Source organism: Gracilinanus agilis, chromosome 4, assembly GCF_016433145.1.
Source record: "Gracilinanus agilis isolate LMUSP501 chromosome 4, AgileGrace, whole genome shotgun sequence".
Taxonomy (NCBI): Eukaryota; Metazoa; Chordata; class Mammalia; order Didelphimorphia; family Didelphidae; genus Gracilinanus; species Gracilinanus agilis.
In genome coordinates, this window is record NC_058133.1 from 19,951,319 (window position 1) to 19,970,995 (window position 19,677).

The following is a 19,677-nucleotide window of genomic DNA, read 5'->3' on the forward strand; positions in this document are numbered from 1 at the left end:
GAAGACAGTCCAAAGAACATTCAGTTGATTTTGGAGCAGGACTCCAGCATGATTTCTTTTTTTTTTTTTTTTAAGTTATTAATTTATTTTTTAAACCCTTAACTTCTGTGTATTGGCTCCTTGGTGGAAGAGTGGTAAGAGTGGGCAATGGGGGTCAAGTGACTTGCCCAGGGTCACACAGCTGGGAAGTGTCTGAGGCTGGATTTGAACCCAGGACCTCCCATCTCTAGGCCTGATTCTCAATCCACTGAGTTACCCAGCTGCCCCCCCACCCCACCCCAGCATGATTTCTGATGGAAAGATCCTGAAACTTGGAGCCCTAAATCCTGGTCTGCCAGGTCAGCCACTCAGACACAGGGTGCTCCAACTGCCCTCTGGAGTGAAGGGTCCTTGGAAGACACCTCCCTAATGGATAGCAGGAAAATCAGCCATAACTCCCATTTTTCTAGGTGTTACCCAATATAGAAAGAGCTTTGCTCATGTCCATCTGTGAAGAGAGCAGTCTTGAGTGTCATTTATTCTCTTTTTATATGTGAAAAAATAGATTCAGAGAAGTTCAAACTCATCTAGCTAGGAAGCTCGGAGTTCTCTCCATTGTAGACCACAGTAATGGAAACCTAATGACGGGATGTGTAGAGAGGGCTTTGTGAGAGTAATAATGATAACGATAATAACCCACTTTTTATAGCACTTTGAGGTTTGCAAACAAAGCGCCTCCTATACATTATGTCATTTGATCCCCATAGTGACCCTGGGAGGTAAGTGCTATTATTATTCCCACTCTGCTGTTTCAGTCATGTCTGATTCTTCATGACTCCATTTGGGGTTTTCTTGACAGATACTAGAGTGGTTTGTCGTTTCCTTGTCCAGTTCTTTACAGATGAGGAAACTGAGGCAAACAGTTAAGTGACTTGCCCAGGGTCATTCAGCTATTAAGTGTCTGAGGCTAGATTTGAACTTGGGAAGAAGAGTTCCTGATTCCAAGTCTGATGTTCTATCTACTGTGCCATCTAGGTGCCTTTTTTTTTTTTTTAAACAAATCTCCATTTTATAGATGAAGAAACTGAGACAAAAAGGTTAAGTGACTTGACTAAGGTCATACTACTAGTAAGTGTCCGAGTAGGCAGGATTCAAACTTAGATTTTCTTGATTCAAATCCAGTGCTCAATCTGCTGTGACATTTGCTGCCTACATAATGTTTAGACAGCGCTTTAAAATTTTTTTATTTTTAATTAAGAAGCCCACCCTTCCCCCTTCGATTCCGAAAAAGAGAAACCAGACCCTCCTAACAAATAGGCATAGCTAGTACTTTTTATGTTTTGTGTAGTCCTTAATATATCTCTTTTGATCCTTTGAAAATTCACTACAAATGTGAATTATTTCTCCCTGACAGTGTGGTAGAGTGGTAGATTTGGCCACTGAGGCTCTCTCTACATTTCTGTCCTGGCTCTTGTGCTTTCTACATGTCTGATCCAGGGCAAATCATTTGAATGAATGAATGAGACCGAGTCTGTCTCCTTTGGTTTTTGTTTTTGTTATCCCCAGCAATTAGGATTGTACTTGACACACAGTAAACATTTAATAATGCCTTTCCTTTCATCCTTTCATCCATCCATCCATCCATTCATGTGTAGGTATGTCCCACCTCCTTTGTCCTGCTTTGAAAAATGAAGTATGAAAATGATATGAATAATTCAGATCTAAAGGATGAAGCTTTATTGTCAAAAGGCAGAAATAAGAGAGACCAAATTATGTATAAATCATAGGACTTTATGAGGATCCCAAATCCCAGATTCCATGTTCAGGTAGGGTCACTGAACTGCCAGTTGTCACCCGTCTTCATCATCTATTTAGTGCTTTAAAGTTTGCAAGGTGCTCTATAGAAATTTTCTTGGATTCACATGATAGTTTTGTCAGATAGATACTGAAAGTATTATTTTCCTCATTTGATGGATGAAGAAACTGAGGCTGAGACATAAATTGACTTGTCACTCAGTTGTAAGTGCTGGAGGCAGGATGTGACCCCAGGTCTCCCCTTTCTCAAGTCTAGGACTCTTCCCACTAGGCTACACTCTCTCTTACAAATCTAGAGTTCACCCCATACCTCATTAAAAAAAAAAGAATATCTTTTGGAGTCTTAAAATATCATGTTCATTTTTTAATAAACTTCCCTCCTCCACTCCCCAGGGAGTTCTTCTATGGACCAAAGACAGAAAAAGAAGAAAGAGCAGCAAAGCTCACCCACATCTCACAGTGGAGCTTGACAGTTCATGCACCTTTTGCACATCCAGGGTGGGCGCTGTGCATTTTCTCAGCTGAGCAGTTATAATCAGAGTGTCCAGTTTCATGGATTCTTTTCTTTCCCCACTTACATTATTATAGTCTCTGTCTCTCTGTCTCTGTCTCTCTGTCTCTCTGTCTCTCTCTCCATATATATACATATTTATATATATATATTGTTTTGTGAATTATTTTTACTTTGCTGTGAATTAGCGCATGCCTCCCCTTGCTTCTCTGAATTCTTCATAGCTACCATTAGCCTTTCCCTGACAGGAGGGTATCTGCTTTGTTTCTACTCCCTTATATGGATTGGTAAATTAGCTCAGAGGAGGTACATGGCTTATTTATGCTCACTTAGATAGGAAGCATCAGTGCTATAACTTGGGTCACAGCAGGCTATCACACCTTGAGTCCTTTACCAGGGGATCTGTGTTGTCTCTGCTACATGTGTGGCCACTTTTATATTCTAGTTTTCAGTCTATTTTTCATGGCAATGAATGAATGTGTAGGAGACTGTGTCTCAGATTTATGTTTGTGTAAATGGAATTAGCTCACCCTTATTCATTTGTGTAGACTCTAGCTACCAGAAGTAATGTCACCTCACCCATCTTAGAATTAAGTGGGGAGGGGGAGGTCTGTTACCCACATGTGATAGTAAGTGACAAATCAAAAACAAGGGACTGCCCACTGGGCAGTCCAAAACAGTGTTGAGGCTGCCATTTGTCCACTTGAAATTGGAGGCGGATACAGGAAGTGACGAAAGATGCTATCTTTTAAATATGATGGTAACTTCCTGTGGAGAGTTGGTGCTTTGAACTGGGTGTGGAAGAATCTCTGCTGAGACCTCAGACCGCTTCTCTTTGAATTGTCACAGGGGTAAGTTAGGCTGACTTTCTCTTCCCTTGGTGTTTCTGGAAGCTCTAGCCTTAAGGAGGCCTCTCTTCTTAGAGGAGGCCTTGTGGCTAGAAGCCTTGTTTAATTCATCTCTGTGCCCCTTTTCTGGGGCCTCTAAATTCCTACCTGGTTCAGACTCTGGTCTGGGCCAGAGTTTCTCTCTCTCAATTTCCCTACCTTCAACCTTCCTAATTGTAAATAAACCACCATAAAAGTCATCCTGACTTGGGTCTATTTTATTTTGAAATTGAGTTAATCGATTTCTGGTGACCATACCTTAAATATCTAGTCTCCCCTCTTACAGTTTTGTAACTTTCTATTCTTAGTAAATGCCTTTGCTAAGACCTAATGAAGATGACTGACTGATTGTTGATGAAAAGCATACCAATGGGGGCTCATAAGCTACAACAATAAGAACAGCCACCAGCACTTTACTTATATCATTAATCAGCCACAATGGAAGAATTCCATGGGAACTGGAAAGACCTCCAGGAAGAGATGCAGAGTGAAAGGAGCAGAACCAGGAGAACGTTGTACACAGAGATGGATACATTGTAACACAATCGAATGTAACTGACTCTGCTACTAGCAGCAACGCAATGACTTGGGACAATCCAGAGGAACTTGTGAGAAAGAATGTATCCACCTCCAGAGAAAGAACTGTGGGAGCAGAAACAGAAGAAAAACAGGATCGACTATGTGGTTCGATGGGGATAGGATCGGGGTTTTGATGTTAAAGGATCGCTTTACTGCAAATATGAATAACATGGAAATAGGTTTTGAACACAATACACGGCTAACCCAGTGGAATTGCTTGTCAGCTATGGGAGGGGGAGGAACAGGCAGGGCATGAATCAGGTAACCATGAAAAAATATTCTAAATAAAAATTAAGAAAATTAACAAAAAATAAAAAAAATGTCATCAATCAGCCAGTTGTGAAGGAATTTCCCTACATCCTGACCACTAAATGTGAACAAAGCCTTAGACAGTTTTGAAAGGATTCTGGTGCTTTGACCCTCGGATGAAAGTAGATGAAAGCATCCCGTGACAGTCGAGAAGATTGAGCAACACCTCCTGAGCTCCATGAAAAAGGGTTGACCAGTTTGGGACCTGCCAGTCAGATGGGAACGCCAACCAAAAGCAGAGATCTGCCAAGTCGTGAGTCAGGGATTCCATATCTAGAGTTGGGAGTCAGACCCTTAAGAATCGTTTGGGGTTTGTGGCAGTGGCAGAGCAGAGTTTCTCTCTGTCTCTCCTAGATCTGAGCTAGAAGGAGACATTATATCCAGCCAGGGTCAGATGCCTAAACCAAGAACAATTGGGTTCCAAATGACAATCACCTGAGGGGAAGGAACATGAACCTTTGGAACCTTCTGTGCTAGAAAGCGCCAGAAGCTATTACCCATTTGTGTACGAGTGTGTGACTCTCCTGGTCCTTTAACTTTGAGCCCACTCTCCCCTTTACACCTCTTTTATCCTCATTGTGCTGTATTTGTATTATAATTGCTGGGTATCTATTACAACTCCTTGAGCTTGGCTGCTCCGGCTGCTCCTGGGAATGTCACTCTGGTGTGTTCAAATTGTGGTCTTGAATATAATCTTCTGCCTTTTGTTATTTGTCTCTCCAGCATTATTCAACCACTCTTCTAGTCTCTGTGAGGTCCACCTCTTTTATTGGATTTTCGTGGAGGATGATCATTGTTATCTACTATTTCATGATCTATAGAGGGTTTTCCATTTCTGCTATTATGAACTTATTTATGATTTCTTCTGTCTTAGAGAATGATCCATTTATGTGACTGCCCGTGTGTATTAAAATAAACCAAACAAACTCTTACCTTCTGTCTTAGAATCCATACTGTGTATTTGTTCCATGATAGAAGAGTGGTAAGGGCTAGGCAATGGAGGTCAAGTGACTTGCCCAGGGTCACACAGCTAGTCTGAAGCCACATTTGAACCCAGGATCTCTGCTCTCTTAGCCTAAAGTTGATCATTTCTTATTGTGTAATAATATCCCCTGACACTCACATACCACAATTTGTCCATCCATTTTTCCCATCTCAAGGTTTTAGTTGTTTTTTGCTCATTAACTAGTTGTAGCCCAGTTTCAGAGAGACTGAATAGTAATCCACATTTCTTGGTAACGATCCAAAAGCCGCCACATCACATAGAGACGTTTGAGTCTTAGAGGTGAAGTCTGTTACTCCGGGTCATCCATGCTCATAACTTTCTGAACCCTCCTCTCCTCATGTAAACCCCACACAGCATGACCTCTCTGGGCCACTCATGTTTTAGAACCATTATCTTCAGAGCCAGAATTGACCTTAGAGGCCGTCTCATCCAAGTCCTTCATTGTGGAGTTGAGGACGCCAGAGCTTAGGTTCAGTGACATAGTCCAGATCACACAACGAGGGAGCATCTTCCCAGGAGCTGGTAGCATCCCATCAGAGGAGGGAGAGCTGAAGCTCAGTCTTTGTTCTCCCCTCCCACGAGACTTAGGACGTTTGCCATCTCTTTTTTCCCCTCCCTTTAGCATAAAAGCAGTGATCTTAATAATATTTTATGATGAGCAATAAAAATGTCCATTTTAAGCATATTCATACATTTGAAGGATAAAATCCTGTTAATCATCTCATAAAATGTATTTTATTTGGGCCTGGAGTGTTCTTTAATGTGCAGTGCGAAATTTCTCTGACTTAATTACTGGGAAGGAAACCCCATCAGTGCCCCCGGCTGCCCCCAGAAAACAAACAACCCACTAAACCCATCGTGGAGAAAACTAGCTTGGCTTTGATGGAGGTTTTTTTCTTTTTAAAGTTCCAGCCCACATGTTTAAACAGCAGAGCGGAAGAGCTAGTATTTGTGTACATTAGCAGTGATGTTCTATTTGGGGATACTATTGGCAGAAGGATTAAAACAACAACATCAACAACTTGTTTGTACAGAACCAAACCAAGGCATATTTATGTATTTTTCGCCCCAAACAGTTCTTTTTCTCCTGCTGGGTTAGCTTTAAGAGAATTTGTAGTAGAGAATTTTTAAAAAATGGAAATGATGGAATCCTGTTGGCTCTAGAGCAAGTTAAATCTTGCAGGGTTTTTGGTTAGCGTGGGGTGCAGTTGGCCAGAATTTATGCCTTGGTTTGAGCCCTTGGGGTGGGGGAGAGAGAGAGAGAGAGAGAGAGAGAGAGAGAGAGAGAGAGAGAGAGACAGAGAGAGACAGAGAGAGACAGAGAGAGACAGAGAGAGACAGAGAGGAAGAGGAAGAGAGAGAGAGATGTGCCAGGATGTGACAAAGTCACCAGTGGATTGGGGAGCCCAGGAGGTGTCCCTGGGTTAGGGAAGGCATTTAGTGGAAGCAGTGTGGATTTGAGACTGAGGAATGCTGGTGATCCAGCCCTGCCTCAGCCATTTGGCTGCTGTATAACCAGAGATAAGTCACTTAGTTTCTTCCAGGGCTGGTTTAGTCCTTTTTTAAAAAAAAACAAAAAAACAAAACACAACCCTTACATTATGTCTCTAAGTCTTGGTTCCGAGGCAGAAGAGCAGTGAGGACTAGGCAATGCCAGTTAAGTGGTCACATAGCTAGGAAGTTTCTGAGGGCAGCTTTGAGCCCAGAATCTCCCCTGGCCAGGTCTGGCTCTCTTTCCACTGAGCTCCCCCCAATTCCATCATCTTTAAAATGGGGACATGTTATGCTGTGGAAAGAAAGAATTTAGAGTCTCTCACAGGGGATGAATTCATTTCTTAGCTTTGAGACTAAGTACTTAAGGGACTTTGGTCAAGTCACCCTTTTTCTCTAAAATGAGGGGGTTGGACTGGATAATCCCTGAATTCTCTTCTAGCTCTAAGTCTATGGTGCTATTGACATAATCATGGCTGCCTGTCAGAGTTGTTCTGAGGCTCAAATCCAATAATATACATGTAGTTCCCCATCGGAGCTACTCCTCCCACTGGGTACTTGTCCTCATAGCTAAGGTCCCAGAGGGTAGCAGTCACCTTGGATACTAGGAGTAAGGCTGTGGGTGGCTATTATTACTGTAGCTCATGAGCCCCCATCAGTATGCTTCTTATTAATAATCAGTCTCAGTTAGGTCCTAACAAAGGCATTTGCTAAGATATTATACTAAGAAGAAAAAGTTACAAAACATAAATCTGGGACACAGTCTTCATCACCACAAGAAGGATAGACTGAAAGCCAGAGAATAATGGTAGCTAGGCTTATGTGGAATATAAGCATGTAGCAGAGGCAGCTCACAAGCCCTGATTCTGCCAGGTGTGGAAGTCTTTTCTCACTTTGTAGAGTCTTCATGATGGGGTTCCAGGGTTTATGCCTCTCTCAATCAGCCCTGCCCTCTGGTGATAGTAGTCATAACTTTAACTTGCTTTCTTCTTTGGATGAAAAATTTTATTTTGCATTAATATGTATCTAGGATGTATATCTCTGTTCTCTTATGGATTCAGTATTTCCTGTTGATCCAGTGTTGTTAATGACACATCCCCTTTCTTGTCCCTTTCTTGTTGCTCTCTGGTACAGGTGTAAGAGTTTTCTCAGACAACTTTCTCCAATTCTCCAACTCTAAGGAGACCTCCTTAATTGCTTAATCACTTCTTTTAAAGCAGTGGTTCCCAAACTTTTTTAGCCTACCACCTCCTTTCCAGAAAAAATATTACTTAGCGCCCCCTGTCACATTCTATCACTGCCCCCTTACAGTTATTCACCGCCCCCAAATGCACCTGTGGCCATCACCGCCTCCCTGGATCACTGCAGCACCCACCAGGGGGCAGTGGCGCCCACTTTGGGAATCACTGTTTTAAAGCAAGGGACACAACTGATTCTCTCAGAAAATCAGAAGACGTTTCCTGAATGGTGTCAGCTGCCTTTATCCATTGGCCAAGGTTTTATACTCTTAGTTGATTAAAGAACTTATTCACACATTATTGTGGGGTTGTAGGAAAACTCATCACTTCTTTTACACTTTGTAAATATGTTTTGGGCCTTCTGTGATTACATCAGCTGAAGCGAGGAAGTGAACTTCTATCCCTTACACATGCAAAATGTTTTCTGAACTTTAAAGTGGTGTATGGTGTAAATGTCAGCTATGATAACAAAAATGATCTTGATGGAGAGAGCCAGCATAGTAAAGAAGGACTAGTCAGCACATAGTGAAACATTAGAAACACAACATGAAAAAAGAAATACAAGACTGTCATGAAGCACTGAGTCACCCTGCCCTGGGGGAGAGATGAGAGGTGACCCGGGCCAGCCAACTCAAACCACTGAGAGATCACCTCCTCTCAGGGACTGAGGGAGAATGCCTCAAACCCAGAACCCATAAAATAGATGAAGTACTGGTAAATCTAATAAAAAAAACAACAAAGAAAAGAATCAAATTAACAGTATCAAAAGTGAAAAGGGCGATCTCATCTCTAATGAAGAGGAAATTAAGGCAGTTATTAAGAGCTATCTTGCCAAATTATATCTCAATAAATATGACAATCTAGGTGAATTGGGTGAATATTTACAAAAATACAAATTACCTAGATTAACAATAGAGGAAATAGAATACTTAAATAATCCCATCTCATAAAAAGAAATTGAACAAGTCATCAAGGAACTCCTTAAGAAAAAATCACCAGGGCCAGATGGAGTCACAAGTCAAACCTGGAACCCAGGAGACCCAGGCACAATAGAGACCCCCAGACTCTAGCCTAGCCCCACCCCCCACCTGGCAAATGTTTCTGTGGGTTCTATAGCCACAGCTAGCAAAGACTAAGGAAAGTAAATCTTCACCTCTAGACTCTCTAGTGTAAGGGTTAAAAAAATTAAAATTAGACTAGACATACAAGACTGTGGTCACCAAAATTAATATATCTCAAGTCAAATGACTTTATAGTAGTATTTATTTGTACACTAGAGAGAAAGAATAAGGTAGAGAAATGAGAAAGAGGGTAGGGAAGGTATCTATCCTATCACACTAGATAATTACTCTGGCTTGGTTTGAACCAGGCAGGGCTCCACCAGAGGACCATGGGTTGGAGGGGCTGGTGGGGAATAAAGCAAGGGTTCCAGCCACAAGACCTCCTCCAAGACAAAGGGCCTCTCCAGAAGCTAGTCCCTCCAGGAGGCAGGAAAGGAGTCAGCCTTTTTCAATCACCCACATGGTAGTCCAAAGAGAAGCTCCTCCACCAGCCTTCAGATCCTCCAAAAGAACTCCCACTTCTGAAAAACTTCTCACAAAAAACTCCCTCTCACAGGAAGTTGCAACTACTTTTAAAGACCCTTCTTTTCTTCACTTCCTGTGCCTTCCCCCAACTTTACAGGGACCAGTTGTGGTTTCTAAATTTTCTTAGGACTGCCCAGGGGTCAGTTAGTTGTTTCTGAGTTGTCACCCACTTTAGCACGTGGGTTGCAGACCTCCCCTGACTTAATTGTAAAGTGGGGGTGTATACGCTTCTGGTGATTAAATCTCAAAGTAGGCAGGGGAGAGTTAATCCCATCATCACACTAGGCACTGTTAAAATGGGTCAACATCAGAAATAGTTGGGTTTGACTGGTGGAAATGACATTATAGACACCCATCGCCATCTGCTTTGCTGACGTCCCTTTTTCTATAGTTCCCTCCCCTACCTCATCTTAATGGAATGGGAGCAGAGCCTCCCTTGCTTTTCTCTGTACACCCCCAGGGCTGAGATGGCATTTAGTACATAGGAATGACTTAATAAATGCTATTTTCATTCATTCATTCATTCATTCACTCATTCACTGTATGATGGAAAGTGATGAACTTGAGATCAATATTCACAGAGAACAGTATATTCAGGAATACAATTAAATTTAAAAAATAATCAATTTATGCAGAAGATTAAGTCTCTTTGGCCCTTCCACCCAGTGCTTCTAAACTATGTGGTGCAGTGAATAGAGTCAGAAAGATCTGAGTTCAAATCCAACCTTAGAAGATACTAGCTGTCTGACCCTGGGCAAGTCACTTAATACTTCTGTGGCTCAGTTTCCTCACCTCTAAAATGGGTGTCATAGTAGCAACTGCCTCTTAGAGTTGGGAGGATCAAATGCAATAATAATTGTAAAGTGCTTAGCACAGTGCACAGCACAGAGTAGGTACTATGTGAATGTGAGCTATCATTACTAGTGCTGCCCTACAAGAAATACTGAGTGCAAAGTTTACTATATGGCCCCTCTGACCTCAGCCAGTCCATCTGTCCTGCCCATCCTCAACTCTCTACCTTGACTACTTTCCTTACCCTGAGTGCCTTATAGTTGTCTTCTGTTTTTATGTTACTGTTGTTTCCATTCCCTTCCCCTGTTTGCTGCTTGGAAGTGCTTCCTTCTTCTTCTTTTTTTTTTTTTTTAAACCCTTATCTTGCATCTTAGAAGCACCACCAAATATTGATTCCAAGGCAGAAGAGGGGGAAGGACTAGACAATGGGGGTTAAGTGACTTGCCCAGGGTCACTCAGCTGGGAAGTGTCAGAGCTAGGATTCAAACTTGGGGTTTTTTGACTCCATGCCCAGTACTTTAGATTTAGTCCTGATTTCCCAAACCCCACCCCATCCTCTTTTTGTTCCCCAGGAGACATGAGGAGAAAGAACTAGAAAGTCTGCATGCATTCACCTGATTCTAAGATGATCACCAGTCTACAAGCTCCTGAAGTCCAACATCCCTTACTGATGGTGACCCAGGACCACAACCCCAGGGAAGATTTTACATCAGGCAGACAGCTATCTCTTCAAGGTAGATGCCTTTGGGGTTTTAGAGTTTTTTTTTTAATGTACCAACACTCATAGGCTATTGATGGTGAGTTTTCTAGCTGCTCCCATTTTGTAGATGATATTGTGCTCATTGCACTGAGCTTTGGATCCTGTCCTGCAGGGCCCCTTCAGGAAGCACCTTGGCCATTCAGGACAGCAGCTGAGGAATACATCCAGGAAGAGTGGGTGGAGGAAGATGGCATATTGTTTCTAGAGGACTGATGATGAGTTCTGTTCAGCAGAGACTGTAGGTGCAGGATGAGGCATGTGTATAGTCTGTTAGACTCAATGTACCCCAATTAGCTGTGACTCTTTGGTACAGGGGAGACTTCTATCAGGAAGTAACTTCAGTTGCCCTCTTCATCAATGAAAGGAAGAAGGTACATTTCTCAACTTGACTTTAGGACTAAATTTGCTCATTCAGATGATATAACCTGGGGGCAGCTAGATGGCTCGTGGATAGAGAGCCAGGCCTAGAGACAGAAGGTCCAGGGTTTGAATCTGACTTCAGACACCTTCAGCTATGAGACCCTGGGAAGGTCACTTACCCTTCATTGCCAAGCCCTGACTGCTCTTCTGCTTTGGAACCAATACACAGTATTGATTAGAAGATGGAAGAGTTTAAAAAAAAAGAGAGAGAATACATATTGGCCAGATTGTGATAGGTAGTTGGAAAAATAACTCTTTTTAATAATAACTATTATTTATTTATTATATTATTTAATAATATAATAAATTTATATTAAATTTATAATAAATTAATAAATTTATTATATTATTTAATAATAACTCTTTTTTTTTTTGAATTAGACCATCAGGGTGGACAGTCATTGCAAAGAGAAAATTTGGGCCTCAAATAGGAATAAGAATAGGAGAAGAGAAGCCCTATTGGGGAACCTGGTGTTGTTTTTGGTTTTCCCAAGCCGTTTCTTGCTGCCATTTTATTCCCCTACTAGTGCTCTCCATATGATGATATACAGCTAAATATCAGAGCCTGTTACAATCACAACCGGAGGTGAGCCAAAGGGCCCTGGAGAGCTACAGCTGCACTGTGAGAAGCTCATTGCTAGTGAAGACACATCTTCAAGAAGTGATGCTCATAACAAGGAAATGAGAGACCGGCAAAAGAAGGAGGTGATGGAAGTGGATGCACCCTTCGCTTGCCACCATTTTTAATGAAAACAATTTTACAAACTCAACAGACTTCAACAATCATGTGCATTCCCGTAAGCAAAGAAGAATGTGAAACCATGAGTCTCTATAATGTTCAGCTCAATTTAAAAAATTATATATTGCATTTTGCATAGTATTACCAACATTGCCCCATTTTCTCTGTTCAGTTTTGTGGATTAAAAAAAGAGATTCATTGATGCTTTCTTTCCTCTCTCCCTCCCTCCCTTCCTTCTTTCCTTCCTGTTTATTGGTTCCAAGGCACAAGTAAAGGCTAGGCATGGGGGGTGGGTGGTTGAGTGACTTGCCTAGGATCACACAGCTAGGAAATGTCTGAGGCTGTTTGAACCCAGGACCTCCCATCTCTAGGCCTGGCTCTCAATCCACTGAGCCACCCAGCTGCCCCCCAAGAGCTTTTTGTTTATGTGAGTTATCTCTGTTAATATTTAGCAGACATGCTAATCATTCTAAGTGCTAGGATTGTCTCTCTGCCAATCCCATTTCTTGAATCTCATAGTCATTTTTCTTTATAGTCCTGTAGTTTTTGTACCCATCATTCTCCTGGTTCTGCTGACTTCATTCTGCATCTGGTCATTCAAGTCTTCCAAGGTTTTTTCCAAATCCCCTCCTTTCATCCTTTCTTACAGCCCAGTAATATTTCATTAAATCCTTATACCATAATGTATTTAGTCATTTTCCAGTTAATGCTTCTCTCCACCCCCTAGTTCTTTGCTACAAGAAAAAGAATTCTTTCTTTCTTTCTTTCTTTCTTTCTTTCTTTTTTTTTTTTGGTGCATCATGGACCTTTTACCTCTTTTTTTATCTCTTGGGGATAGAAGCCCCATAGTGGTATCACTGAGTCAAAGGGTACATGCAGTTCGATTTCTTTTTGGTTCTTTTCAAATTACTTTCCAGAATGATTGGACCACTTCAGAGCTCCATCAGCAAAATACTAGTGTGCCAGTCCTCCTCTACCTACCCCCTTCAGCGACTGCCCTTTTTGCCAGTCTGATGGGTCTAAGGGAGAACCTCGGCATTATCATTTGCATCTCAGCATGGGATTTTAAAGTGATGGTACGTGCTTGGGTGTGTTTTAGAGAAGAATCTTAGTCATGTGTTAGACCAGATGGCTGCTGAGGTCCCATCCAACTCAGAGATTCTGTGATTGTATAAACTTATTTATATCATGTTTCAGTGTGATTTATGAGGCCATTCATATATGTCTGGTTTTTTTCTAATATAAAAAGCCGGCATTTCCTTGAATCCCACGCAATGGAGTGTTTGTCGATTCCCAAATCCTTTTTTTTGTACTCATGTCAGTCCCCAGAATAGGGCAGAGACAGTAATCTCGGACGAGCCAGAACATCGCTTTTTCTCCTCTTCTATAGGATGATAGGAGGAACCAGGGCCAAAGACAAAGAGATGGGAAGGGCCGAGTTTGCAAGTTCAGATAGAGCCATAGAACGCCAGAGCTGGAATGGAGCCTAAAGCTTAGATTCATTAAAAACATTTAGTATTTTCCCCCACATTTTTGTCCTTTAATCACATGCAAGAATCAGTCCCAGAAAGAGTCCTAGAACAGGGAACTTCAGAACTGGGAGGGAACTTAGAACAGGGGGTGTCAGGGAGGGAGCTTAGAACAGGGAACTTCAGAGCTGAGAAGGAACTTAGAACAGGGGGTGTCAGAACTGGGAGGGAACTTAGAATAGGGTGTGTCAGAGAGTTTAGAACAGAGGTTGTCAGGGCTTGGGAGGAGTCTTAGAGAGTGGAATTATAGAATTGGCCAATTCTAAGGAACCTTGGTGACCATCTAGTCTAATCCACAAATAAAAGGAATCCTCACCATAAAATACCCAACAATTGTCATCTAGCTTCTGCTTACAGACCTCCAAGGAGGGAGAACCCACCACCATTGAGGCCGCCCATTCCCCTTTTGGACAGCTCTCAACCCTCTTTGCTCAGCAGCATTTCCTGACTTCAAGCCTCAGTTGACTGCTTTGTGACATCCACCCATGCTTCCTGGTTGTGCCCTCTGGGTCCAGCAGAGCCAGCCTCATCCCTGTCCCTCATCATGGCCCTTCCAACACTTGAAGGCACTTATCAGGTTCTCTCCAAGTCTTTTCTTCTCCAGGATCAACATTAGCAATTCCTCAGTCAGTCTTGGGGTAACATGGACCCAAGGCTCTCTGCCATCTTGGCTGCTCTCCTCCAGATGCTGCCCACATGGAATGTTAACCAGAACCAGAGACGTTAGAGCTTCAGGAAGGATTCATAGTCCCATCCCCTTGTTTTAAAAATGAGGAACTGGAGGGTCGGAGAGATGGCAGGGCTTGTGACTAGATCCCAGCCTCATGATTCCTGGCCTGAGTTCTTGCCCCTCCGTCCCATACCCACACAACAACCCACAATACAGATGACTTGTATTATTAAACTATAGATGTCACCTAAGAGTTATATCTAGCCACAATTCCCATTTCACCAGAAGCCTGGCGGCCGGGTGATGGATTGGCCACAGCGATTCAGGAAACCATTTACTGAGGTGTTGGGGGCCCGGACTCTGCTTCCCTGAAGGAAGAAGAAGCCTTTGGACCGATAAAATCACAGCTCTTCTGGAGTGTTGAGTAAGGACAGTGACACATGGCGCTCTGAGACTAATGACCATCTTTTGAGGCTCTCAACAAGGTGATAAGATCCAAGGCCCGAGTCTGGGGCCCCCTCCAGAAGCCCAGCATCACTCAGTTAGAAATGTCAGCTCTCTGGGGCTTGGTCTCCATCTCACCAGGACTGAGCTAAGTCCTGTCCAGGTTCTGTGTTCCAGAGATCAGACTTTCACATTCGGCTATACTCCAGGACGAGGGACACTTACCCAGGCCCCCTCGGGGGATCCATTAGCTAATTTATATATTATAATTTTTAAAACCACATTTTTATTGGGGAGGAGTGTGTTACGGTGGATTGAGAAATTGTTTCAGAGTCAAGACCTAATAATTGTGTTTCTTTATCAGGAATTCCCTATACACTGAAACTGCAGGTGTGGTAAAAAATTATTGATACTGCATTATTTTATTTTTATTTATTTTTTAATTTTTAAATTTTTTTCTAAACCCTTAACTTCTGTGTATTGGATCCAAGGCAGAAGAGTGATAAGGGTGGGCAATGGGGGTCAAGTGACTTGCCCAGGGTCACATAGCTGGGAAGTGTCTGAGGCCAGATTTGAACCTAGGACCTCTGGTCTCTAGGCCTGACTCTCAATCCACTGAGCTACCCAGCTGCCCCTATATTGGATTATTTTAAAGACAGCTAGGTGACATAGGGGCAGAGCTCAGTATCTAGATTCAGGAAAACTTCAGGCACTTACTACATGTACAAGCCTGGGTAAGTCACTCAACCTTTTGTCTGCCTCAGTTTCCTCATCTGTAAAATGGATACAATAACAGAAACTACCTCCTAGAATTATTAGGAAAAGCAAATGAGATAAAGTGGGTAAAGCATTTTGAAATCCTTAAAGCGAGGCATAAATACTAGCTCTTGTCACCATTATTATTATAGTTGTTATATCATCTTCCTTTTCAAATATATCCCTTCCCCCTTCGTACTGGGGGAGCCATCATTTGTAAACAAGACTGAGAAGAGAAGAGAAAAAGTTGTTTAGCAAAATCAGTCAATGGTGACTAGGTAGAGCAGTGGATAGAGTCTGGAGTCAGGAAGACACTAACTGTATGACCCTGGGCAAGTCACTTAACTTTGTTTGCCTCAGTTTCCTCATCTGTCAAATGAGATGGAGAAGGAAATGGCAAACTACTTGCCAAGAAGGCACCAAATGGAGTCACAAAGAGTCGGACATGACTGAAAATGGCTTAACAATAACAAAGAACTCAATCGATAGATAAATTGTGTTGGAGGGCATATGCCATATCCCATACCTATAGTCTCCTATTTCTACAGAGCACTGGCTGAAGGACTATTTTTTCAACTCTTCTTAGTAGCCATGGATGCTCGTTAGACTGACACAGGGTAGCCTGTTGGTTTTAATTGGGGAAAGGTGTGACACAAACATCAAACATGGAGTCTTGAGCCTCGCTTAGCCTCAACACTCCCAGAACCTTTTTTTTTGGGGGGGGTGCGAGGAAAGGCTACAAATATTGCTTGTACCTCCGGGCTACCAGAAGAAGCCATGACCATCTCTGGAGATGTCAATCCAGAGATGGAACTCAGCTTAGCTTGCTCCCCGGGCTCCAGAGACCCTGGCATCTGTGAATAGGCTGGCTCCTGCCGCTGCAGGGGGTTGATTAAAAAGGAGGAGTGGGCTCCGAGGAAGCTGTCAAGCTGTTTAGCTTCTGGAGTTTGTCCAACATGGAGAGTATCCTCCCTGAGATGCAGCCCACGGTGTCCTGGACATCCTCCGCTTGGCCCGATGCCCCGGCAAACTTCTGCCTTGTATTGCTTTATCTCTTCATCGCCTGTTCCTGCCAAGTCTTCGAAGCTGAGCTGCGGGAGGAAGCTCATTCTTGGACGGGTTTCTAGCCCTCTCCAAAGCGAGCGGGCTTTTAAAACTTCCTGCCTCACTTCTGCAAACTCTGGTTATCCGGGGGCTGATCTGGGAGTATCTGCCTGATCTGGACAGAATCTTCTGGGCCCCACCCATCACTCTTCCCCTCGAAGCACTAATGATTAATGCCACGACAGGGCTAAATCGGTCCCGAGTGTTCCCAGTGCACTTGATAAAGAAGCTCTCTGATTTATAGCAAACACCATTATTGAGCGGTGGCAGGGAGAGGCCAGGGGGGGATTTGTCTTGCTGGAAATTCCATCTGTTGGAGCCTTCAAGTGTGTTTGCTGAGCAGGAATCCTGTGTATTTCACAATGGCCTGGCATGGAAGGTTGCGATGTTTTCTTACCCCCTCGCCCTGCTTTAAAAAAAAAAATGGAGGCGCCATAAGAAGGAAAAACTGTAGAAGAAGATGGATACTTCATAGGCTAGTGCACCAAAGAGATTTAAAAATGAGACGCATGTACGTTCTTTAGGCTCCTACCATGCATGAGACATTCTGCCCAAGTGCCAGGGAAGAGAAGATCACAGCTAGAATTCCAGCGGGATGATCCAGGGTCAGACCCCTAAATTGTGAACCACAGTGACTGGAAAGACGGTGGCACTCTCAGTAGAAATGGAGAATTAGGAGGAGGGGATTAAGAGGAAAGAATTCTGTTTAGAGGTATTGAGTCTAGGATTACTATGTAATATCCAGAGAGAGAGAGAGATTCAGGAGCATAGGAGTATAGAATCACCCTTTCATTTGACAGATGAGGAAACTGAGGCATGAAGCAAGGAAGAGACCTGTCCAGGGTAACACAGTGGCAGATCTGGGATTTGAATCCAGCTCCTCTGTATCCAGATCTAATTCTCTTTCCACTGTACCTTACTGTCTCCAAATGACTGGAACTCAGGTATGGGACTGGGGCTCATATGGGTCACCTGTATGGAAATTATAGAAAGATTATTGAATCCATGGTAGCTGATAAGAGGGGAGAGACAGACAGACAGGGATACAGAGGAGAGAGAGAGAGAGAGAGACAGACAGACAGAGACAGAGAAACAGAGAGACAGAGACAGAGACAGAGAGAGAGACAGAGAGAGAGGCAGAGGGAGACAGAGGGAGAGACAGAGACAGACAGAGACAGAGGGTGAGAAAGAGAGACAGAGACAGAGACAGAGAGAGACAGACAGAGGGAGAGAGACAGAGACAGAGACAGAGACATAGAGAGACAGAGGGTAAGAAAGAGAGAGACAGAGACAAAGACAGAGAGAGAGACAGAGGGAGACAGAGGGAGAGAGAGAGAGAGACAGAGAAACAGAGACAGAGAGAGAGACAGAGACAGAGGGAGACAGAGGGAGAGACAGAGAGAGAGAGAGAGAGACAGACAGACAGACACTGTTGGGGAAAGAGACAGACATGAAGGAAATGGGAGAGGGTAAATCTAGGACTGTTGTAGCTGCTGCTGTTCCCAGAGGCAGTGACCAGGACCGCATGTAGAAGCACTTGGGCAGTGCTGCTCTAAAATCATGGTGCTATGAGGGTGGAATGATCAGAGGTCAGCATGGAAAGGGGCATTCTGATCCCGGAGCAGACTGTGATGGGTGAGGGAGGAAGATATGGGGCTGCTGAGCTGGATAATTACTGGGAATCCCATTGGGCTGGTGAGCCGGGGAGTGAAGAATTTCTTTCATTCTCTTTGGCAGTTTCCCTTGGTTCTAGTCTGTGATCCTGAGAGAGCATATTCATATTTCTTCCCTAATCCTTGGGGGTGATCAGGATTCCCCTGGCCACAACTTATGGATGTGGGAGGGGAATGGGAAGATGGCTGCCTTCACAAAGAAGTTGTTGATCTATTTCCTTTTCTTGCTATTCAGTACTCTGCTATTTAAAAATAGAAATGCACCTTTCACAATAATGGCTAGGGGCCAATTCTTAATTAAACAAGGGATAGAGGAGATCATAAAAGATAAAAGAGACAATTTTGACTAAATAAAATTTAAAAGCTTCTTGAGGAAGAAAATCAATGAAGACAGAATTAGAACAGACATGGTAGATGAGAAAAAATATTTGCATCAAAATTAACTGATAAAAGCCTGATGCCCAAAATATGGGTGGAATTGACCCACCAAATAACACCCAAATCCATTCCTTAATGGCTAAGTGGTAGAAGGACATGCCGAGTTTTCAAAAGAAGCACTGCAAACTATAAATGACCATATGAAAACATGTTAATACTATGGGGGATAAGAAAAAACCACTCCGTGGCTTTATCTTGCACCATGCAGATCGGCAAAGATGGCCAAAGATAGAAACAGCTCATTTGGAAGGACTGGAGGGTGACAAGAACACTGATGTACTGTAGGTAAGGCTATGAAGTTGTCTGTTCTGGTTATCAATTTGGAATTGTGTAAGAGAAGTGGTGAAAGTGTCTAGTGCCCTTTAGCCCAATGATCTGGCTACTGTGTGGATATCCCAAAGAAGTCAAAGACAGATTGATAGGTCCAGAATATTCTGAAATATTTATAGTAGCACTTTATTCTGTATGCAGTGAATTATATGAGGATGACTACACTAGGCTATAAATTGAAAGAAGGGAATCCATACAGGGTGGGACATTGTCAACTAGATGTAGACAGAAGATTTGACATTTAAAATTTGGGGCGTTATTTCACATCATCACCAGGATTCCAAACAACCAGTGAGAGTGAATCCAAACTTAGTGGGATTGCCAGAGCATGGACTTGACTAAACTGAGGGAGGAGCAGGGAGCTCCCCTTGGTGGCTGATGGGTAATACTTAAATGCTATCTCTCTTGTGTCCCAGAGACAATCTGATGAGCCCAGTTGTAAAGGCCAGTGGCTTAAGTAGAGTTGCCCATGTGGACAACTTAGGCATTGCACTCCTTTGCTGGATAATTAATAGAGTAACACGCTGCTTTTCTACATGTAGGCTTAAGGAAGGTAGCAGGTGACCCACATGAAGGACTACCACTTTAGCAGTGGAAGCTTCAGAACCTAACAGATTTGTT